We start from the raw sequence: 19,064 nt of genomic DNA on the forward strand, positions 1-19,064 counted from the left end.
TCTAAGCTAGTTTAGTCCAGTTTTCAGGTTAGTGCTGAATTCAGGGCTGTGTTACAAGTTTCTGTGTTTGCCCATACCTTACTTGGATAGAAGGAAGTTTCTCTGTTCACTGTGAGAGAGGGAGCTTTGAGCAGCCTATCTGTGTATCCAACATTTTCTTGCCAAATGGCATGCTTTTTGTGCTAGTAAAATCATCCATTTGTAGCAGCCCTTCATCCTCTTGTCTCCCACAGAGCCTGCTGTTGTTATCTACTACAAAATCACCTGCATTCCTGTTAAAGTCATACTTGTGCCATGGCACGTGCATTAAATACTGTGTTCTCTAGTCTCTAAACTTAGATTGGTAGGGGTTCTAATGCCACTGTAGTTAGCTTTTTGTGTGTGTGTGTCTCCCTGATGAAGACTGGGTGTGTATCCAACACTTCCTTGGAAAATGGCACAGTTTTGCATTGTTTTTGTCCTTGCAAAATAATCTATTTGTAACAGCCCTGCAAAATCTTGTCCCCCATAGGGCCTGCTATCACCTATTAAATGATCACCTGCAGTCCTATTAAAGTCAGAGTTGTGACATGGGATGTGCATTAAGTACTGTATTCTCTAGTCTGTAAACTTTGGTAGGGGTTCTAATCTCACTGCAGTCAACCTGGTGTGTGGGTGTGTATCTAACACTTCCTTGGAAAATGGCATGGTTTTGCATTGTTTTTGTGCTTGCAAAAATCATCCATTTGTAGCAGCCCTGCAATGCCTTGCCCTCCACAGGGTCTGATGATGTCATCTACTACAAGATCACTAGTATACAGCTCAGCAAGCTCCTGCCTGCTGCCCTGCAGAGTTCTACAGCAGCAGAGAGACAAAGGAGAGACTTTGGTGTGATTAAGTATAATTGTCTGCATTTTCTTGCTGCCTTTAGCTAATTCCATCTAAAACGTTGATTTTCTATAGTTTTTGTGATTTAAAAAGCTTGTTTCAGCTACATATTGTACTTATTTTACTGCCAGCACTTTATCAAAGTTGTTTTGTGTTTACATTACCTGTTTAACTGTATTAGGCTACACATTCAAGTGTGATAGCCATTTCTGTGCATTTAAAGTGTTATTTTATTGTATCTGCTTTATTTTCTGAAAAAAAACAAAAAAAAAAAAACAAAGAAATCTACTTGTTTTTTCACCTTTCTAAGTTAGTTTAGTCCAGTTTTCAGGTTAGTGCTGAATTCAGGGCTGTGTTACAAGTTTCTGTGTTTGCCCATACCTTGCTTGGATAGAAGGAAGTTTCTCTGTTCACTGTGAGAGAGGGAGCTTTGAGCAGCCTATCTGTCTCTGGAAGAGTGGTTTCAGCCCAGTAATTAGTAGTTTATTGGCAATTTTGGGCTATTTTTTATCTCTTTCATTTCCCTGCTATAAAACCTGCACGTCGGGCAGCGCCGGTTAGCTAGGGTATAACTATTCCCGGCTCCACAAAGTCCACTCTTCACTTTTTCCCTTGGATCTAGACAAACTTTCAACTTAAGCACTCAGATCGTTCACTTCTCATCCCTGTACTTGACCAAAACTCAAAGCAAGCACTAATAAACCTTAGCACTAGACACCCGCTTTACTGTAGAGAAAGACAAGGCTCTGTATTTGACCTTACCAGCCAGTCAGTAAAACAGTTCACTGTACCTATCCAAGCATGTCCAAAGGGCAGTTTCACATGTACTCTCCAGTCCAACTGGTGAATCTGGGCATTTTGAGGCAATGTTACAATTGCCTCATGTACACAGACAACCCTCTCCTCCTTCAACCAAACACTAATAAATGTGAGAAATGCAATTATACAGCCAAACTGGAGGCTAAACTCTCTCAACCCAAGACTGGACCAGGCAGTCAAGCGGGGAAGGGAATTACTTGCATCACATCACCAGTCTCACATAGACCTATGAAATCAGCACCGGCAAAAAAACACATAAATACACAAAAACGTACTTGGAGGCTCTAAATAAAAATCTGCAAAAGCAACAGAGACCTCCAAAGCAGACATCCAAGCAACCTTCACCCCCCCAACACAAACCATAAAACACATACTTCACAAAACCAGTGTGCCACACAATCACAGCCCTTAAGGCAAAATAACATACCCAACACACTAGTAATAGGTGACTCTATAGTCAGGCACACTGACGTCCCACTCACTAGGCTGAACAAGGAGAAAGCTACTGTTAGTTGCCTGTTGGGTAACACAAGCACTCAGGTCACTCCAGAACAAGTGCAAATATGACTCTGTCATTGTCCATATTGGTGTGAATGACCTGAGCCTTACCTCCCTGGACTACATGAAAAGAGACATGGATGAGCTCTCTGATCACATAGTCCAGGCTGGTATGACCCTGACCCTGAGTAGCATCATGCCCTCACCAAGAATGATACCATGGTATAGAGAAAAAAATATCGATTTCAACAATTGGCTAAGCTTCTGGTGTCATTCAAAGGGGATCCAGTGTCTGTCAGCCATGCTGGTTTGTTAGAGACGGCTTGCATCTGTCACCCTTAAGCTTTCGAATAATGGCCAAGGCTCTTGCCACCCCTATAGTACCTTTTTTAGGCAAGGCTCAAAAGACAAACCCACCACCGTAAAAAGCACAAGTAACAAAAAACTGAGGGTAATGCTGCTCAATGCCAGAAGTCTAAACCTCAAAATGCATGCACTGCAGGCACTCCTCAGTATGGAGAAATTCGATATATGTACAGTAACAGAAACCTGGTTTAAGGCTCCAGAGAGCACCCCAGCACTACCAGGCTACAACTCATACCATACATTTCGGCCACAAAACCCGGACCAAAATACAAAAGGTGGGGGAGTATCCATATTCATCAAGGATACCCATGCATCCAGGTTAGTGGCACAGCAAGATGCTTCAGAGATCATCCACGTGCAACTAACGGGCAAAACTGCTATTCAAATTATAGCTTGCTACAGATCACTCACCATGACCCAGGACCCCCATTCCGCATTCCTGGAAAGATAAAGGTCCTACCAAACACCCTGATATTGGGTGATTTCAATTATCCAAACATTAACTGGGAGAACTACTCAAGTATGAACTCCCTGGCCCAACATTTCCTAGAATTTATAAACTCAAATGGCCTGGATCAACTGGTTAACACCCCCACCAGAGGTGACAACATATTGGACCTGGTCATCACCAACATGGGCGACCAGTGTCCACACCGGAGGTCAACCCCTCACTGGTTAGATCTGACCATAAACTAATCACTCTGGATATCCACATTCCGCCACCACCCCGGTCAAAGAAACCACCGTGAAAAACTCTTCAAAAGCAAACTTCACGTTACTTAACACCGAGATGCAAAATTTCAAAGCCCCCATGCTAAAGGATAACGCTGTCCAAGCTGCAAAATCCTTTACTAATGCACTCTACAGGCACCTACAAGAATGCATGGATCATGCTATCCCAAACAAAACCAAGACTCACTCCTCCAAGAAAAGGAAATCAGTCTGGTGGACCCCTGCCATAAACAAGCTATACAATAGAAGGAGGAAACTAGTACAGAAAAGAGTAAAATCCCAAGAAGGGAAGACATCCCAGATCAGTATCAGCAAGAAACTACGCTCCCTCATAAAATCATCCAAGGCTAGCTTTGAAAGAAAAATTGCCATAAGATTCCAAAGATAACCACAAGGCATTCTTTATCTAAGTGTCAATTCTCAGATCTGCTCGGTGTTAATGCAGAATGGCACAAAATACACTGAACCAACCGATATAGCCAACATCCTGGCAGACAGGTTCAGTGCAAACTTCACCCCCCTCTCACCCCCAAAAGGGCCCATAACTATACCAGAAGAATGTAGTGCCCCTGAAATCACAGACACTTAGGTTAAAACAGCCCTTTCCAAAGCCAAAAACTCAGCATCAATGGGACCGGAAGATGTTCCAGGCTGTGTCCTACACGAGCTCAGAGATGAACTACCCCCTCACCTAAACACACTGTTTAAACTCAGCCTCTCTACAGGCTATGTACCCACAGAGTGGTGCACAGCAACAATTATTCCACTCCACAAAGGTGGAGCCACAATGGACCCCGGGAACTATCACCCTATAAGCCTGACTAGTTTGGTCTGCAAAGCTATGGAATGCATCATCATGGATCTCATTAACAGAGATATTGGAAACCTCCAAACACTGGACCCAACCCAGTTCGGCTTTGTTAAGGGTAGATTGTGCCTCCTAAACCTGGTGAACTTCTTTGAGACAGTTACCAAGGCTATAGATGAGGGAAAGGTGGTTCACACAGCCTACCTAGACCTTGCAAAGGCCTTCAACACTATAGCCCACTCAGGTATTATAGACAAGCTCACCAGCCTGAACATAAACCCCCTACATCACGAGATGGGTTGCCATCTGGCTCACGGACAAAACCCACATGGTAAGAGTTGCAGGAGCTAGGTCTGACTTTAAAGCTGTTACAAATGGTGTTCCCCAGGGCTCAGTCCTAGGACCACTCCTGTTCGGTATATACTTCTCAGAGGAACAGGCAAGCACAGGAGGACTATGGCTCACCATGTTCGCAGACGACTGAAAACTAGGGGCTATAATTGACTCTCCAGCTGACACAGACATCCTTCAAAATGGTCTCACTGAGACAGATACCTGGTGTCAAAACCATGGTCTCAAGCTAAATGCCAAAAAGTGCATAGTCATCCCCTTTGAAAAAATCAAAGTACCCACAAACTACCACATAGGTGGTAGCCCCCTAAATACGGAAGATGTAATAAGGGATCTGGGGTTCCCAAGTAGATAGTAACCTCTCCTTTGATAATCACATTGCCAAAGTGCTTAGAAAATCCTTCTATGTGGCCCACCTAATCACTAAAGGGTTTGCATCCAGATCAAAAGAGGTCATTGGGCCCCTCTACGCATTACTCATCAGACCCATCATAGAGTATAATGCCCCATATGGGATGTACCTTACAAGACACCTGCAACAACTGGAAAGACCACAGAACTTCCTCACCAAGAGGATCACTGGCCTCACACAGATGCCCTATGCAGCTCAACTGAAGAAACTCCAGCTGTACTCGGTTGCATACCGCCTACTCAGAGGCGATCTCTGCCTGAGATACAAGGCCATGTCCAACCCAAAATTGATGGACATGCTCCACCTAAAGAAACCATATCCCCTCGAGCCACACGCTCCAGGGATCTAAACCTCACCACAACAATAAATAGGACATGCTGGAGGGATAGATTCCTGTCACAGAGACTTCTCATGCTCTGTAACAATATTCCAATCTACATTAAGCAGAGATCCTCGCTAACCCTCTTCAAGAGAAACCTTGATGAGTGGATGGGAAACAGAAAGTTTACCCCAGGGATCACTTCAATGGCTCTGCTGGACAGAGGCATTGGGAACTAATCTAAGGGGGTGGCGAAAGCCAACACATTCTGGCTAGGCTTATAAATGCCTTCGGGCAGATAGCCTAGTACCTACCTATGAACCTATGAACCTGGAGTCCTACTAAAGTCAGACTTGTGTCATGGCATGTGCATCAAGTACTGTGTTCTCTAGTCTGTAAACTTGGGTAGGGATTCTACTCTCACTGCAGCCAACTTGGTGTGTGTATATATATGTGTGTGTGTGTGTGTGTGTGTGTGTGTGTGTGTGTGTGTGTGTGTGTGTGTGTGTGTGTGTGTGTGTGTGTGTGTGTGTGTGTGTGTGTGTGAGAGGTGTTGGTGGATGTTATAAAGAGCATTTTGTAGCAGCTTATTGGACACTTTCCTCATGTTGTCAACAGGCACTGCTGATGTCATCAGCTATATCAGATAATTGGATACACATTCATCACAACAGGCCATGGGCACACACTGGCCTGGCAGACAGGTAGATGTCATCTCATGCAATATAAGATAGACAATAGTGACATTCCTTCTATTTTATGCACAAACATCATGAGATCTCTTTGCAACGGTGATGGACAGGTTGACAAAGAAGATCACACAGGAGTTGCCATGGACTATGATTTTTTGTGGATTATACTGTGATCTGTAGTGACAGTAGGGAATATGATTAGGACACCATGGAGAGGTGTAGTTACGCTATACAGAGGAGTGTAATGAATGACATAAAGACTAAGAGAGAATATATGTGTGTGAATGAGATGGAGGATAGAAGAATGGTAAGACTGCAGGAAGTAGAGTTGGCAAAGGTGCATGATGTTAAATACTTGAGAGCAAAAGTTCAGGGTAATGGTGAATGTGGAAGGGAGATGAAGAAGACAGTGCATGTAGGGATGAGTGGGTGTAGAAGAGTGTCATGACTGATTTGTAATAGACAAGTACAAAGAACACTGAAAGGGAGGTTCTACAAAATTGTAATGAGAAAAGCTATGTTATATGGTTTGGAGATGGTGGCGTTGACAAAAATGTAGGAGTCATAACAGGATCTGGCATAGTTTCAGAAGTTTGGATTTGCATTAGGTGTGCTGCAAATGGACAGGATTAGTAATCAGTATGTTAGAGTGTCAACTCAGGTCATACAGCTTGGAGGCAAGGCCAGGGAGGTGAGATTGCATTGCTTTGGACATGTGCTTAGGAGGGATGCTGGGTATATTTGAAGATGGATGCTAAGGATGGAGCTGGCAGGTAAAAGGAAAAGAGGAAGGCCTAAGATAAGATTCATGAATATGGTGACCCAAGGACATGCAGGTGGTTGGTATGACAAAACAAAATTCAGAGGAAAGGAGGAAATGGAAGCAGATTGTGTGCTGTGGTGACCCATGATGATAGTAGCCAAAATAATAAAAAGATTAGGATGACATCTGTTTTTTGAGAAATGAACTCAACCCCAGGAGGGTGGCCTAATGGTTAAGGTGTTTGCCTTACAAACACAAGGTGCAGGGTTTGAGTCTCACAAGGGATAATTGGCTAAGCTTAAAATGGCTCGCAAGGGCAATTAGCTTAGTACTAATCTATGAACCTAAATCTCACCTGTCAATTTGTGGTAGGATTGTACAATAGGAGTATCTGTTTGAAAGTTAGTATTTTTCATCCCAGTGTGAGCTTTAACAGTGTTTACCTTGTATTACATGCTCTGATCTCGTTTATGTGCAGAAGCCTTAACATTTTGCCCTCATACATACAGAAATGCCAATACACTTATTTCCCAGTTCAATCAGCTACTGCTGTGTAGCAGATCAGATCCTCAACATCTCTAGCTAGCTGTCATACCTTCTGTTACATAACGTGCAGTCATTAAACCACTTAATAATCAAGTACAGAACTATAGCTCCACCATATGAAGGACCTCCTAATATACACCCCATAGGTTATTTCCCTGAAAATAACACTCAGATCACATACACCTCTCCTTTTAGCATTCTCTATGCAGATACCAGGTTCAAACCTCCCATCCTCATGTATCAGTTTCCCTCTCTTTCCCCTGCAAGCTAAGTTGACATGTTTTTTTTATATTCAGTGCATATAATGCCTCACCTGGATAATTAATGAAGGAGAAACTCACTTGCACAAACATAACTGGATTTTGCAAACTAAAATGCCATGGAAGAGATAGTGCACCACCCCACAAGGGTCTATAATATGTCATACCTGTTCCTCAACAATATAAGTCAACAATGTAATGGCACATGTGTAGTGCCTGCACCATTAATCCAACCATTAAGCAGTATGTGTAGAATTTGGAATACCTAAGGAACTCCCTTAAAGATGACTCAGTTTAAAAAAAACATCATCCAAGGTAACTACACCCTCCTAAGGGATAGTATAATCAACTTCCAAGCTCATGTTTCCACAAAGGACCTTCACAGCTGTAGGAAGGTACACTCTGATGTCCTGCCTACACATCTGCACATATGTATACACACAGCCATGCCTCATATGCTCAAAGACAGATCCACTGGGAAATGCAATCCATACTGCTAGATGTTTGTCATTAATACGTTTTACAGTAAGTGAAAAAAGCTGCTGTTGACAAATACAACATGTACAAAACAGTCGTGGAAGGCCTCTCACATCACTGCATCCAAACCAGTGAGACACCTTGAAAAAAGTCCCATATAGCAGCTAGGCTAATAATTTATAACACATACCCAGGGATAACCATACCCGCAGTGGTGGTGCTGCGGTAGCTTTGTCGCCTCACAGTAAGACACTCTCCGGTTCGATTCTCAGCTAGAGCGTCTTCTGCATGGAGACATGCGTGAATGGGCATACCTTTGTTGAAGGTTGTGCATCAGGGCTGGTAACTTGGCATGTAAAAATCAGCTACCAATCATTAGCGGACCGGAGTTCTGCTGTGATGACCCCTGACTGGGAAAAAGCCGAAAGACACAACAACCCAGGGATAACCATAAGCCTGTCCTGATTTACATCTTCAAACTGATATATATCACTCAGCTGTATTTTGAAGTACTTCTGGATTGTATTGCACATACTACCCCACTGTAAATTCCAAACTTTCCGGCAGACACAGGTGGCCATAAAGTGTCCCCTTTCACAACACCAAGCTTACTAAGTGTACATCATCACCTCCAAACTGTGGTATCTACAAAGAGCAAGTTATCACTGCTCTTTCAAGATGAGTAGCACAGTCTCCATGTGATCAGATGACATTCAGGGCCGTGTTCTTCACATGCTGCAACAGTGAGCTACATCACTAGGCACCATATTCAACCACAGTCTGAATACTGCTGTTGTCCATACTGAATGGAATACAATGACCATTTCCCACCCATACAATGGAGGATAGGCAACATAAAACTGGAATTATAGACCCATAACTATATTCAACTTTCACTCTAAGGCAATGGAGACAATCTGCATGCATCTCAGACAAAAGGACATACATGACCTCTAAATAGTAGATCTGTGCCAGTTAGGTGCTCTCAAGGACAGCTTGTGCCTGCAAAACCTGAAATCAAGATTGTGAGCAGAGACATTCACAAAGCTGTGCATTCATCCAATCTTGACTTGGCCAAGCCCTTCAACAAAATCCAACATTTGGTCACAATGAGAAACTAACCAAGGTGAGTATCACAGTTAACTATTACAACTGCAAAACCGCAATTGAGAGAATATGGAAACATCAACACATATTGAGCGAACCACAAAAACATCAAACGTCCTGAAGCGCGAAATTTGAAATGTCGAATTGTCATAGTTGGCCCTTCTGTGGTATAGCTCCTTAAGGTAAGTGTGCAATAGTTAAGGACCTTAGGGTTAGGGTGCGGGTTAAGGTAAGTGCATACATAGTAATATATGTGAGCTTTAGTTTAGGGTTAGTAAGGTTTTGTTAAGTGTATGTATGTGGATTATTTATTTTGTTTGGGTAGGTAGTATGTAGCAGGCGGTGGGGTTGGCCAACTATGCCAAATCGACATTTTGAATTTCGAGGTTCAGGCCGTTCTGTGTTTTCGTGGTTAGCTCAATATGTGTCATCCTTTCCGTATTTGTATATGTGAGGTTTTGCGGTTATGCTATAGACCTGAATATCACACCTTGTGTTATTAGGTGGGTTGCAAATGGGATCAAAGACCAACAACACTCAGACAAAGTGGGAGACCTCACCTCAAGCAGCAGACCTGTCACCTGTGTGGTAACAGATGTGTCAGTGCTGTCTCCCCTCTTGTTTGCCATATACTTATCAAAAATGCAAAAAAAAAAACAGAGGATGTGTGGAAAACCATCTTTGTGTGACTAATGACTGCTGACAAAGCCATGTGTGTTATAAAAACTCCACAAATATGCATCACCATACTCTGTGTTAATAAATATTCTTGCTTATTGAAAAATAACACACTGAGTACAGTATTCCCAATTTCTGCATCAATATACCATGGAACACATGTTGCCTGCAAGCTGTGTGTGCTGTGGGGAGGAAGCCATTCTACGTCTTACATCTGATTAGCAAAGGCATTATGTCAAGAATAATTAATGTTCTCAATCCCCTATATTCATCCATCATCAGCCCTATTAATGACGATAATCCTCCCTTTGATATGCATTGTCCCAGACACCTGCAGCAAGTTGACAAACCTCAGATATCTGAGTAATAAAACATCAGAGGGTCTCCACCTTGTGCCTTCTGTGGGTAGACTGAAGTAGCTGTCAGTGTACACAAATATTTATGCATTACATGTCTGTGTCTGGTCCAAATGGGATGAATATGCTGCACATTTTTAAGTCATATGGGACCACAGTCACCTTTTCTACAGACCTCAATGTACAGTATGACATAGGACGTGCTGGAGAGACACATACGTGTCTCAAAGGTTGTCAGACCTCTGCATTAGGCTTCAAATCCATGTCATGCAGAGCATAACCATTAACCTGTTTAAGCACAGGCTGGCTAACTTGATGTGAAAATGTTATGTGCCATGGATCACTGCTGATTTTATCCTGGACATGGGTGGTCCTTTATGTAAGAATCATGACCATGCATTATATCTGCCATTGTATATTATACTATGATGTATTGTCTATGCTTCTAAACACTTTCAGGCCAATGCCTTTGTCACAGCCTATGAATCTCAGAACCTATGGTGATGTGCATGAAAAAACACAAAACATTATGCTGTATTACTGCTCTGAGGAGATTTGTCTGCAGTGCTTATGTACAATCCAGAGCTCAGAATTTAATGGGTTGACTTTGATTTGCATACATACATTAGCACTAACCAATCCTTAAAGAGAAGGTTAGATATATTAATGAGACACATTTCACTGATTGACTGCACAAGCCTTACAAAAGCATCCAATAGAAAATAGAAGAATTATAATGCTAGCAACTGTCTAACTGGCTAAATACAATGTAACTGACAGTTATAATTATCAGAACAACAGCACAAATGAAGATATAAAATACATATTAAATGTACCATATTTCTTTGCAAATAAGACCAAACCAGAGAATAAGGCATAGCATGTTTTTTCAAGGTGGTCATGATATAAGCCCTACCCCAAAAATAAGCCCAGTTAAGATTGCCAACAGCACACGATGGATGTGTTGAATTATAAAATAATATTATTGACACCCGTTGACTGAGGTTATCCGACTCTGCTTGCCATTTCCGGACTATTCGGACATCCAACTTCTTCCCTTTGCAGAAATTCGTAAGATTTTTTTTCCCTGGGAGTCCTACAAGATTCTTACTGTAACCCTAACCATCACTCACACTTGACGGTTGAGATCCTTGGCCCATAAACACTGGCAGGTGTACTTTGATTGGTCAAAGTACAGAAAATGCACGTGAAGCACGAGCACTTGATAGCGAACGGCTGTGGTTGGGTCTTCTTAACCGTGGCCATTTTGTGTTGCCACTCTGGTCTCATAAGTCTTCAATTAACCCCCCGAGAGATGAGTGCAAAAAGAAAGAGCTATTCCATTGAGTCCAAGAAAGGAATCGTGGAGGACTCCCGGGGAAAGAATCTGATGGCTTTCTGCAAAGAAAAGTTAGATCTCTGAATGGTCCGAAAATGGTGTGCAGTGTACAATAACCTCAGTCAACAGGCTGAAGAGGACATGCTAAGAAGTGCAAGTGTGGATCAGGTCGGCAACCATTATTTCCTGAGCTGGAAGACATCATCTGTGAATGGATTGCTAACAGGAGAGCAAAGGCTTTGGTTGGGCGCAAGGCTGATATTCAAGCATTTGCCATTGCAATGACACCACAGTTATATCCCCAGAAGACGTCAAAGCATCACACCATTGGTTGGATGGCTTCCTTCAGTGATATGAACTGTCTCTAAGAAGATCAACAAAACTGTTCAAGCTGGAAGACACTGAAGTTATTAAACATGCACTTGCATTCAAGTCCAGACCTCCCAACTGTCCCAAATTACTTGGTTTTTACTGAGTTTTGGGGTCCAAAAATGGGGTGCCATGATTACTAAGTGGCATCCCTTCATTTCTGATTTTTTTTCTTTATTTTTTTATTTTTTATGCTTTTGCTGATGTCATCAAGTGCGCGATGACGTCAGCTCGACAGGGCTACCAGCCTGTCGGAATTCAGCTCACGGCGCACGTATTTCCAGGTTTCCGGCTGGTTCAAATGCTTTATGAGCGGGAACGAACCAGCTGGAAAGAATGTTTGGCAAGGATTTATATGGCTCAGGGCTTGCAAGGATTTCTTTAGAAGGCATGGAAGGTATGAAGGCTCGGACAGTGGATTGCAAGGATTTATTTTTATTTAGAGGGCTCGATCTGGCTGGATCGTTCAAGTAAGCTGAAAGTTTAATATCTATTGAAAAGTTTGTGCTTAAGCTGAAACATTATTTATGTTAGAAAGTGTGTGTGTGTGTGTGTGTGTGTGTGTGTGTGTGTGTGTGTGTGTGTGTGTGTGTGTGTGTGTGTGTGTGTGTGTGTGTGTGACCTGACCAGTGCCACACATCCAAATAATTTGGACCTGGGAGCAGACTGTCCCTTCACCCACTCTAGTTATGGCACAGATAGAAATGACCTAGCAGAAAAAGAATTCAGGGCAACTAAGCAATATACAAAGGGTGGTGCTCATCAGAAAAGGAAGTGTTAGTTGAATATCTGTATTCTGATATCTAGCTGGATTTTCAGCAAGTAATATGAGTTATTTTACTAAGGACTTACATTAATTGATATCCCTCTGTTTTGTTTGTTTTTAGAGTTTTCAAGAGGGCTGAAATAACTGGGGACATTTTCAAGAATAATCTTTTGCATGGAAATTGAGAGAGAGAGAGAGAGAGAGAGAGAGAAAGAAAGAAAGAGACTACTTCCAAGAAACAGATTGAGCTCATGTTTGTATAATTTTGCATGTGTTGTTTTTCAGCTACTGAATAAATGCACAATTTAGCAACAAACAGCTTCAGTCATCTTTTAACTGAAAATGGTTATAGGCCAATGTTGTAACCAGCCTTTATCTAAATATGGTACTTCAACAATGTTTATTTTAATTTTCTGCAAAGATGTGTGTTGACACAGATAAAGAGAGATGGAGACAGAGAGAGAGAGATCAAAATATGACTTTATATAATCAATTTTATGTAAAACTAAGTAAGAAAAATGGTGATGCTTGAATGTTCCACTTATTGTAAGATTTCCAGGTAATACTGAATTATATATAAAATGATATCACACCTAAATGGCTGGTTTTAAGTTCTCCAGAATAATATATGCAAGTTGAGGCTACTGAGCTATCAGTTTGTCATTAAGTAAATGGAAGCATCCAAAACAAAGCTGAACTAAACACTGTTCTTGGAATTTTTAGATTCTTGTCCAGATTCACAATCTGCAGTACAGCCTACTGGAAAAATATTCAAACAATATATTTAAAATGTGCTTTGTCTAATAAGTGTGCTTTATTATACAAGAGATATAACTTAATAAAGTCAGGAAGGTGTATCAAAGAAAAGAACAGGTATGTTTCTTGTTTTGTGTGCAAAGGGTCAATAATTTGAAAAGAGCCCAAAGATAATCTTTATCCACCACTGGCCAGATGCGTTTTTTTTGGATGTGGTGTGGGTGTCAATGCTGTTTCAATGAATGTGAGTTTCAAGGGCAGAGAAGTTTTAATGCCAAGTCTATTTTCATAGTGAGACAGTATTGCTTTGTTTAGCAGACATCTGTTAGTGTTTGTGCATTGTTGTGCTGCAAAATGTAAAAATTAAAATCCATACAATCATTGCAGAAGTAAAGCAGTATGCACACATTAGTATTTATGGCAAATGGGGCAAAATAGCCAGGTAATGAGACATTGGAATGGCTGCAGGGGGACTCTGGTGCCATATTTTGGTTGTCTGTTCTTCAGTTTGCGTTTGAAAGTTGGTATCCCACAATTCTATTGGAGTGGGTGGGGTTACATAAGTATGTATACAAATTAGATGTTAATCAGCATACAGATTTGTACCTATTTTTCATGGGCCTTGTACAGATTTTTGATGTTTCCAGGTTGAAAGGTATGTTCAAGTCCTTTGTTGATAGCATTTACTTTTCAAAATACCAACTCTCCAACATGATTGCTATGGATGAAACTGCAGTGTTTATGGGTCAAGGATTTCAAACAGCAATTGATCAGAGGGGTGTCTCGTCAATCTACATTCTCTCCACTGGTTACGAGAGTGCAAGTGTTACCTGTAATTTGCCAATTCATCTAGATGGAAATAAAACCCCACCTCTAATCATTAGTAAGGGCAAGGAAGATAAGATTGAACGTGTTTCAGGCATTTACATTCCTGAAACTGAAAAAGCCTGGTGCACACAAGCGGTTATAAGGAAGTATGTCAATGTAATCCTGTCACTTGTTGTGCGAGGTGGCAAAAGAAGTCTGCTAGTGTGGGATTCAGCCAGCACTCACCATGCTGAAGACATGAAGAAAGTCCTTGCATGGAGAAGAATAGATCAAATAATGATTCCTGCAGGAATGACTGCCTATCTCCAGACTCTTGGTATTGCAATAAACAAGCCATTCAAGGATCATTTATGCATGGAACTCAATGACTACACTGAAAATAGAATGGAGAGAAATCAGCATGGAAACTTTGTGAAACCTAGCCTGCAACAGGTCGTGACTTGGGTTAAAAATTCATGGGATAAAATCACTGACAGCTGTGTTGCCAATGCAATATGAGTAGGCTACTTGGACTCATTTAAGGAGAGCTCTATTGCTAGGCATGGCAGATTTGGGCCAATGGTTGTACAGGAAATGGAGTCACAAGAAACTGACTCCGGAATTCAGGGGTTGGAGAATTATGACAATGTTCCAGAAGAAGATGACAAGACTGTATTTGAATAACCTTTCCATTACTGGGGCAACATAATAGATTGCTTCTGCTTTCAGTTTTATTCCCCTCCTCCAATACACATGTATTGAAATTTTTTTGCACTTTCTCTTAAGCATGAAATATTGCACTGTGAAAGCCAAGGTGTAGATATTCTAAAGTTGAAATGTTTGTTGCACTGTTTATGTAGAATTCTCACACAACTGTTAACGCGTTACTTAGAACTGTTGCCCAGTAACAGAAAAGTACCAAATAAGTGTCAATTTGTGTACATGAATAAATGTCGATTTTTGTATATGAATAAATGAATAAATGTAGATTGTTGTACAAGGGGAGTCAATAAGGCATCCCCTGATAATAAGCCCTAATGTGTATTTCAGTGGGGGAAAGAGTATAAGACCCGGTCTTATTTTCAGGGGAATACTGTAGGTAGTCACCCTGTGCATCAGACACATAGCTTTAGTATCCCTGAAGCCGTAAGACAGATAACACAGATGTGACACAGTCATCACTTTCACTGAGTGGTCTGTGGGGGTGCAGGAGGCCTAGGTGTGAGTCAGTATGGGTAGCAGCCAACATGGAACAGATAAATGTACCATGTATGTCAGTAGGTGCCCTCAACGTGACATTGATGTGTGAGTGTTTGCATGAACACAGCCAAGTTCAGTGCTAACCCTAAATGTCTGTATGTCAGACAGCTGTGAGCCATGCATGGTAGAGCTGACAGTTCATTGTCTTCATCAGCCAACCATGAGAACTGTCTCTTCCAGGAGTTCTATTGGCACCTCCATGCCTAAGGTCAGATGGTGTCCTACTACCTGAGGGTTACTGATGTCTGCTGGAAACGTTCCCTTCATAGGAATGTGCAGGACCACGACCCCATTGCCTACTACATCTGGGTGTGGACAGCATGCTCTCTGATGGAGCAGAGGATATACTGCAACTATGGGAGGTTGATCGGGCATGGCCCCAATGGCTCTCAGCAGATGTAGTTGCTGACATACAACCACAAGGTCAATGTTCCCCCTCTCAGCAGATGCTCCATCACAGACAATGTGCATTCCATGACAGATACTCTGCTTTCCCTCATGGACACATCCTATTCATACATGTCATAACTGATCCACTGCATCACCAACATGGTGTAGGCAGTCATGGATGTCTGCTTGTGCTGCATCTAGATCCCTGAGCATTCTTCTGGAGTGACATTCTGAACATGGCTCTGCCTCCACTACAGCCCTAAACATACAAGTGACATGTGAAGAGACACTTGCACCAGGTGGTGGAGGGACAGCAGGCCTCTGAAGAGCACCCCAATCAATCTGCTTGTGTGGCACCTCACCAACAGTTTAGCTATGGGCAGTGTCAACAGGCAATGAAACTGTGGTAGCCACACTTCCCTGGTCTATGTCCTTGCCCTCCAACTGTCCAATATCTGTGGCTTCAGTGGACTGGGTATGCATAGGAATACTGGTTGTGTCTGGGGATCCTGAGTGTGGGTGCTGGATGTCAACTTCTTTGTCAAATTCAGCTTCTGCAACCCCCAACTGTGCCTCACTTTGGCCACCATCATCAGACTCAGATGAGACACTGACAACAGGTGGCACAGGGGACACAGAAGTAATTCAATGTTCACCTGTAATAAAAAGAAAAAACAGAATGACATTAGTACCTGCACTACTATGCTGCAATATATGTCAAGCAACTTACACTGCTGTCACCATTACAGACATTTAAACCTATCAACTACTTATAGCAATATGTGTGGAGAAAACCATAAATAGTGGGTATACAAAGGCTGAAGAATAGAGACAATTGTGACATAACATGCTCCTGCAAACCTATACAGCTGATGGAATAACAGGTTTTGCTTCACCATGACAGATCTGAAAGGTATGCAGTTTGAGTGAGAGATCTGCATTATATTGTTTAATGTCTGCAAATATTAATGACGTGTGTGTGTGTGTGTGTGTGTGTGTGTGTGTGTGTGTGTGTGTGTGTGTGTGTGTGTGTGTGTATATATATATATATATATATATATATATATATATATATATATATATTACAGACAAAAAATGTTTCCACTTACCAACTGCTGCAGCCCTTGCCCGGTGAATTCCTGACGGTCCTGGGAAAATTTAAGAAGACATGATGGCAACAGCACCACACATTTAACAGTACAACAGGGGTTAATACTTTTACTCATATATATATATATATATATATATATATATATATATATATATATATATAGTCAAATAAATTTTAGCAGGAATGTGTCTGTCAACCTTAGAATAAGCATAAAACAACAGCTATCTGAAATACCCTCAACCAACCCACATACAGCTGGACACAACTATACGCACTTATGACAGAATGCAGCACTATTTTAATGATGATGTAACAAGTATACCTGGCAGCCTCACATGTGAAGTGGGAGTGGCACCCACATCCAGAACATATTGGCTCAATTATTCCTGGGAGCTATCCTGTGTGGAGATGTGTGCCAGGAATTCCTCTGTGGTGGATAAAGGGCCTGAACACTGCAGCTATCTTAATTACACCCAACCAATAAACCAACCTGCCACACATTAAAACTATATACACTATTACAGAATGAATGCAGCTGTATTCTATTAATGATCTAACAAAGCTTACCCGGACACTCCTCTTGAGTTGCAGGAGTGGCACCCATGTGAAGGACATACTGGCTATTGGACTGCTGGGAGCTTTCTTGTGTGGCAGTATTTGCCAGGAATTCTTTGGTGGAGCTGAGAGGTTCTTCTCCTGCAGGCCCATCACCAGTGACCTCACAATCATGTGCCACTGGCTGCATGCCTCCTGGCTGCATGGATCATATTGGGAGCTCTGCGATGCACCTGCTCATACAGGCGACTCTGTTGGCCCATCCTGTTGATATTTTGGACAAGGTCATCCCAGAGTTAAGCATGTTCAGCCATTCTGGCCAACCCTCTTGACAGTAGAACTTCATGGTATTGTCTGAGTGCATCTATAATGAGCTCAGTTTTGCCCTCAAAGAATGGAGACCAACGTCTAGGGGGTATATAGTTTACTGAAAGACAATATAATGATAACACATATAATGATCACATAAGTGCAAATTGTTTTACAGATAATGCATTAAAGGAAGCCTCCCAATATTCAGCACTGGATTAAACTGTAAAGATTCAACAGTGAGCAGTAAATAACAAGGGGGTTACAAAGCTAAGAGAGTAACAAGAGCAACATATTCTTGATTGTGTCCTAACAGATGCTGAACTATGTCCTCAATCAACATAACAGTCCACTCTCGTTTGTGTTATCGCACGGCATCATTACCCCCCCCTCAAAGAAAAATCACTAGATAACAAGGTCAGGAACAATGTTGTTAAGCAAACAATAGGGAAATGTTAAAAGTACTATTGAAGGATCTTTCCAAAGAACATGTGTACATATCACACAGCATTATACTTTATACCTACCCTGCACCCTCTGTACCTCTCACATTACTGGTAAAAAAGGCAATGTAATGAGTATGTTTCTAACAAATGCATACAGATTTACTTCACATTTATTATTATCTACATTCCAGCATATGCATTCCTTAGGTTACAAGATGGATGCATGCCTGATGGAGTGCAATACTCCTCTGTCAAAATATAGTGAATCAGAAGAAATGTATATCTGAGTTACAATCATTTAGTAACACTCATTCACATTGGTTTACGCAGCTATTCATTTGCCTTTCTATAATGGAGTACATCAATAATTGATTGCATGTGTCCTACTCTGTGCTACAGAGATGCTAATTACACCATGCCCTGCTGAATTGCATGCTAATCGAGCAACCCTGTGGAGATAGTCAACAAGACATAAAAGCATCTATGTTGTCTCCATTTTTTTTTTTTTTATGGATTGAGAAAATACTGGAGTACAGACAAAAAGTATGTGCAAAGAGATTGCTATTAGCCGCTGCTTTTTGAATATATCTGTAATACAGGCTGAAGACACTGCTGCTGCTGGCAATAGCCATACACAGAGAAGGTAAGAAGGTTGCAAGGCACATAGACACTAGAATAACTGAGCAGACTCTCTCGGCATTGATTCAGAGACAAGTACAGGAAACCATCCCAGTGAAAAGTAAGGTATGTGTTTAAATGTGATTCCTAGTCACTGGGACATTACATGGACTAACAGGGGGCATGCTTGGTGTGTTACAGGCCTTATATTCCATGATCTTCAAAACTTCATTGCATGGTATACTACATGACAAATGTAAACATTAGTTCTGAGTATATTGTCAGAT

Source organism: Protopterus annectens, chromosome 2.part2, assembly GCF_019279795.1.
Source record: "Protopterus annectens isolate FY-2018-M chromosome 2.part2, PAN1.0, whole genome shotgun sequence".
Taxonomy (NCBI): domain Eukaryota; kingdom Metazoa; phylum Chordata; order Ceratodontiformes; family Protopteridae; genus Protopterus; species Protopterus annectens.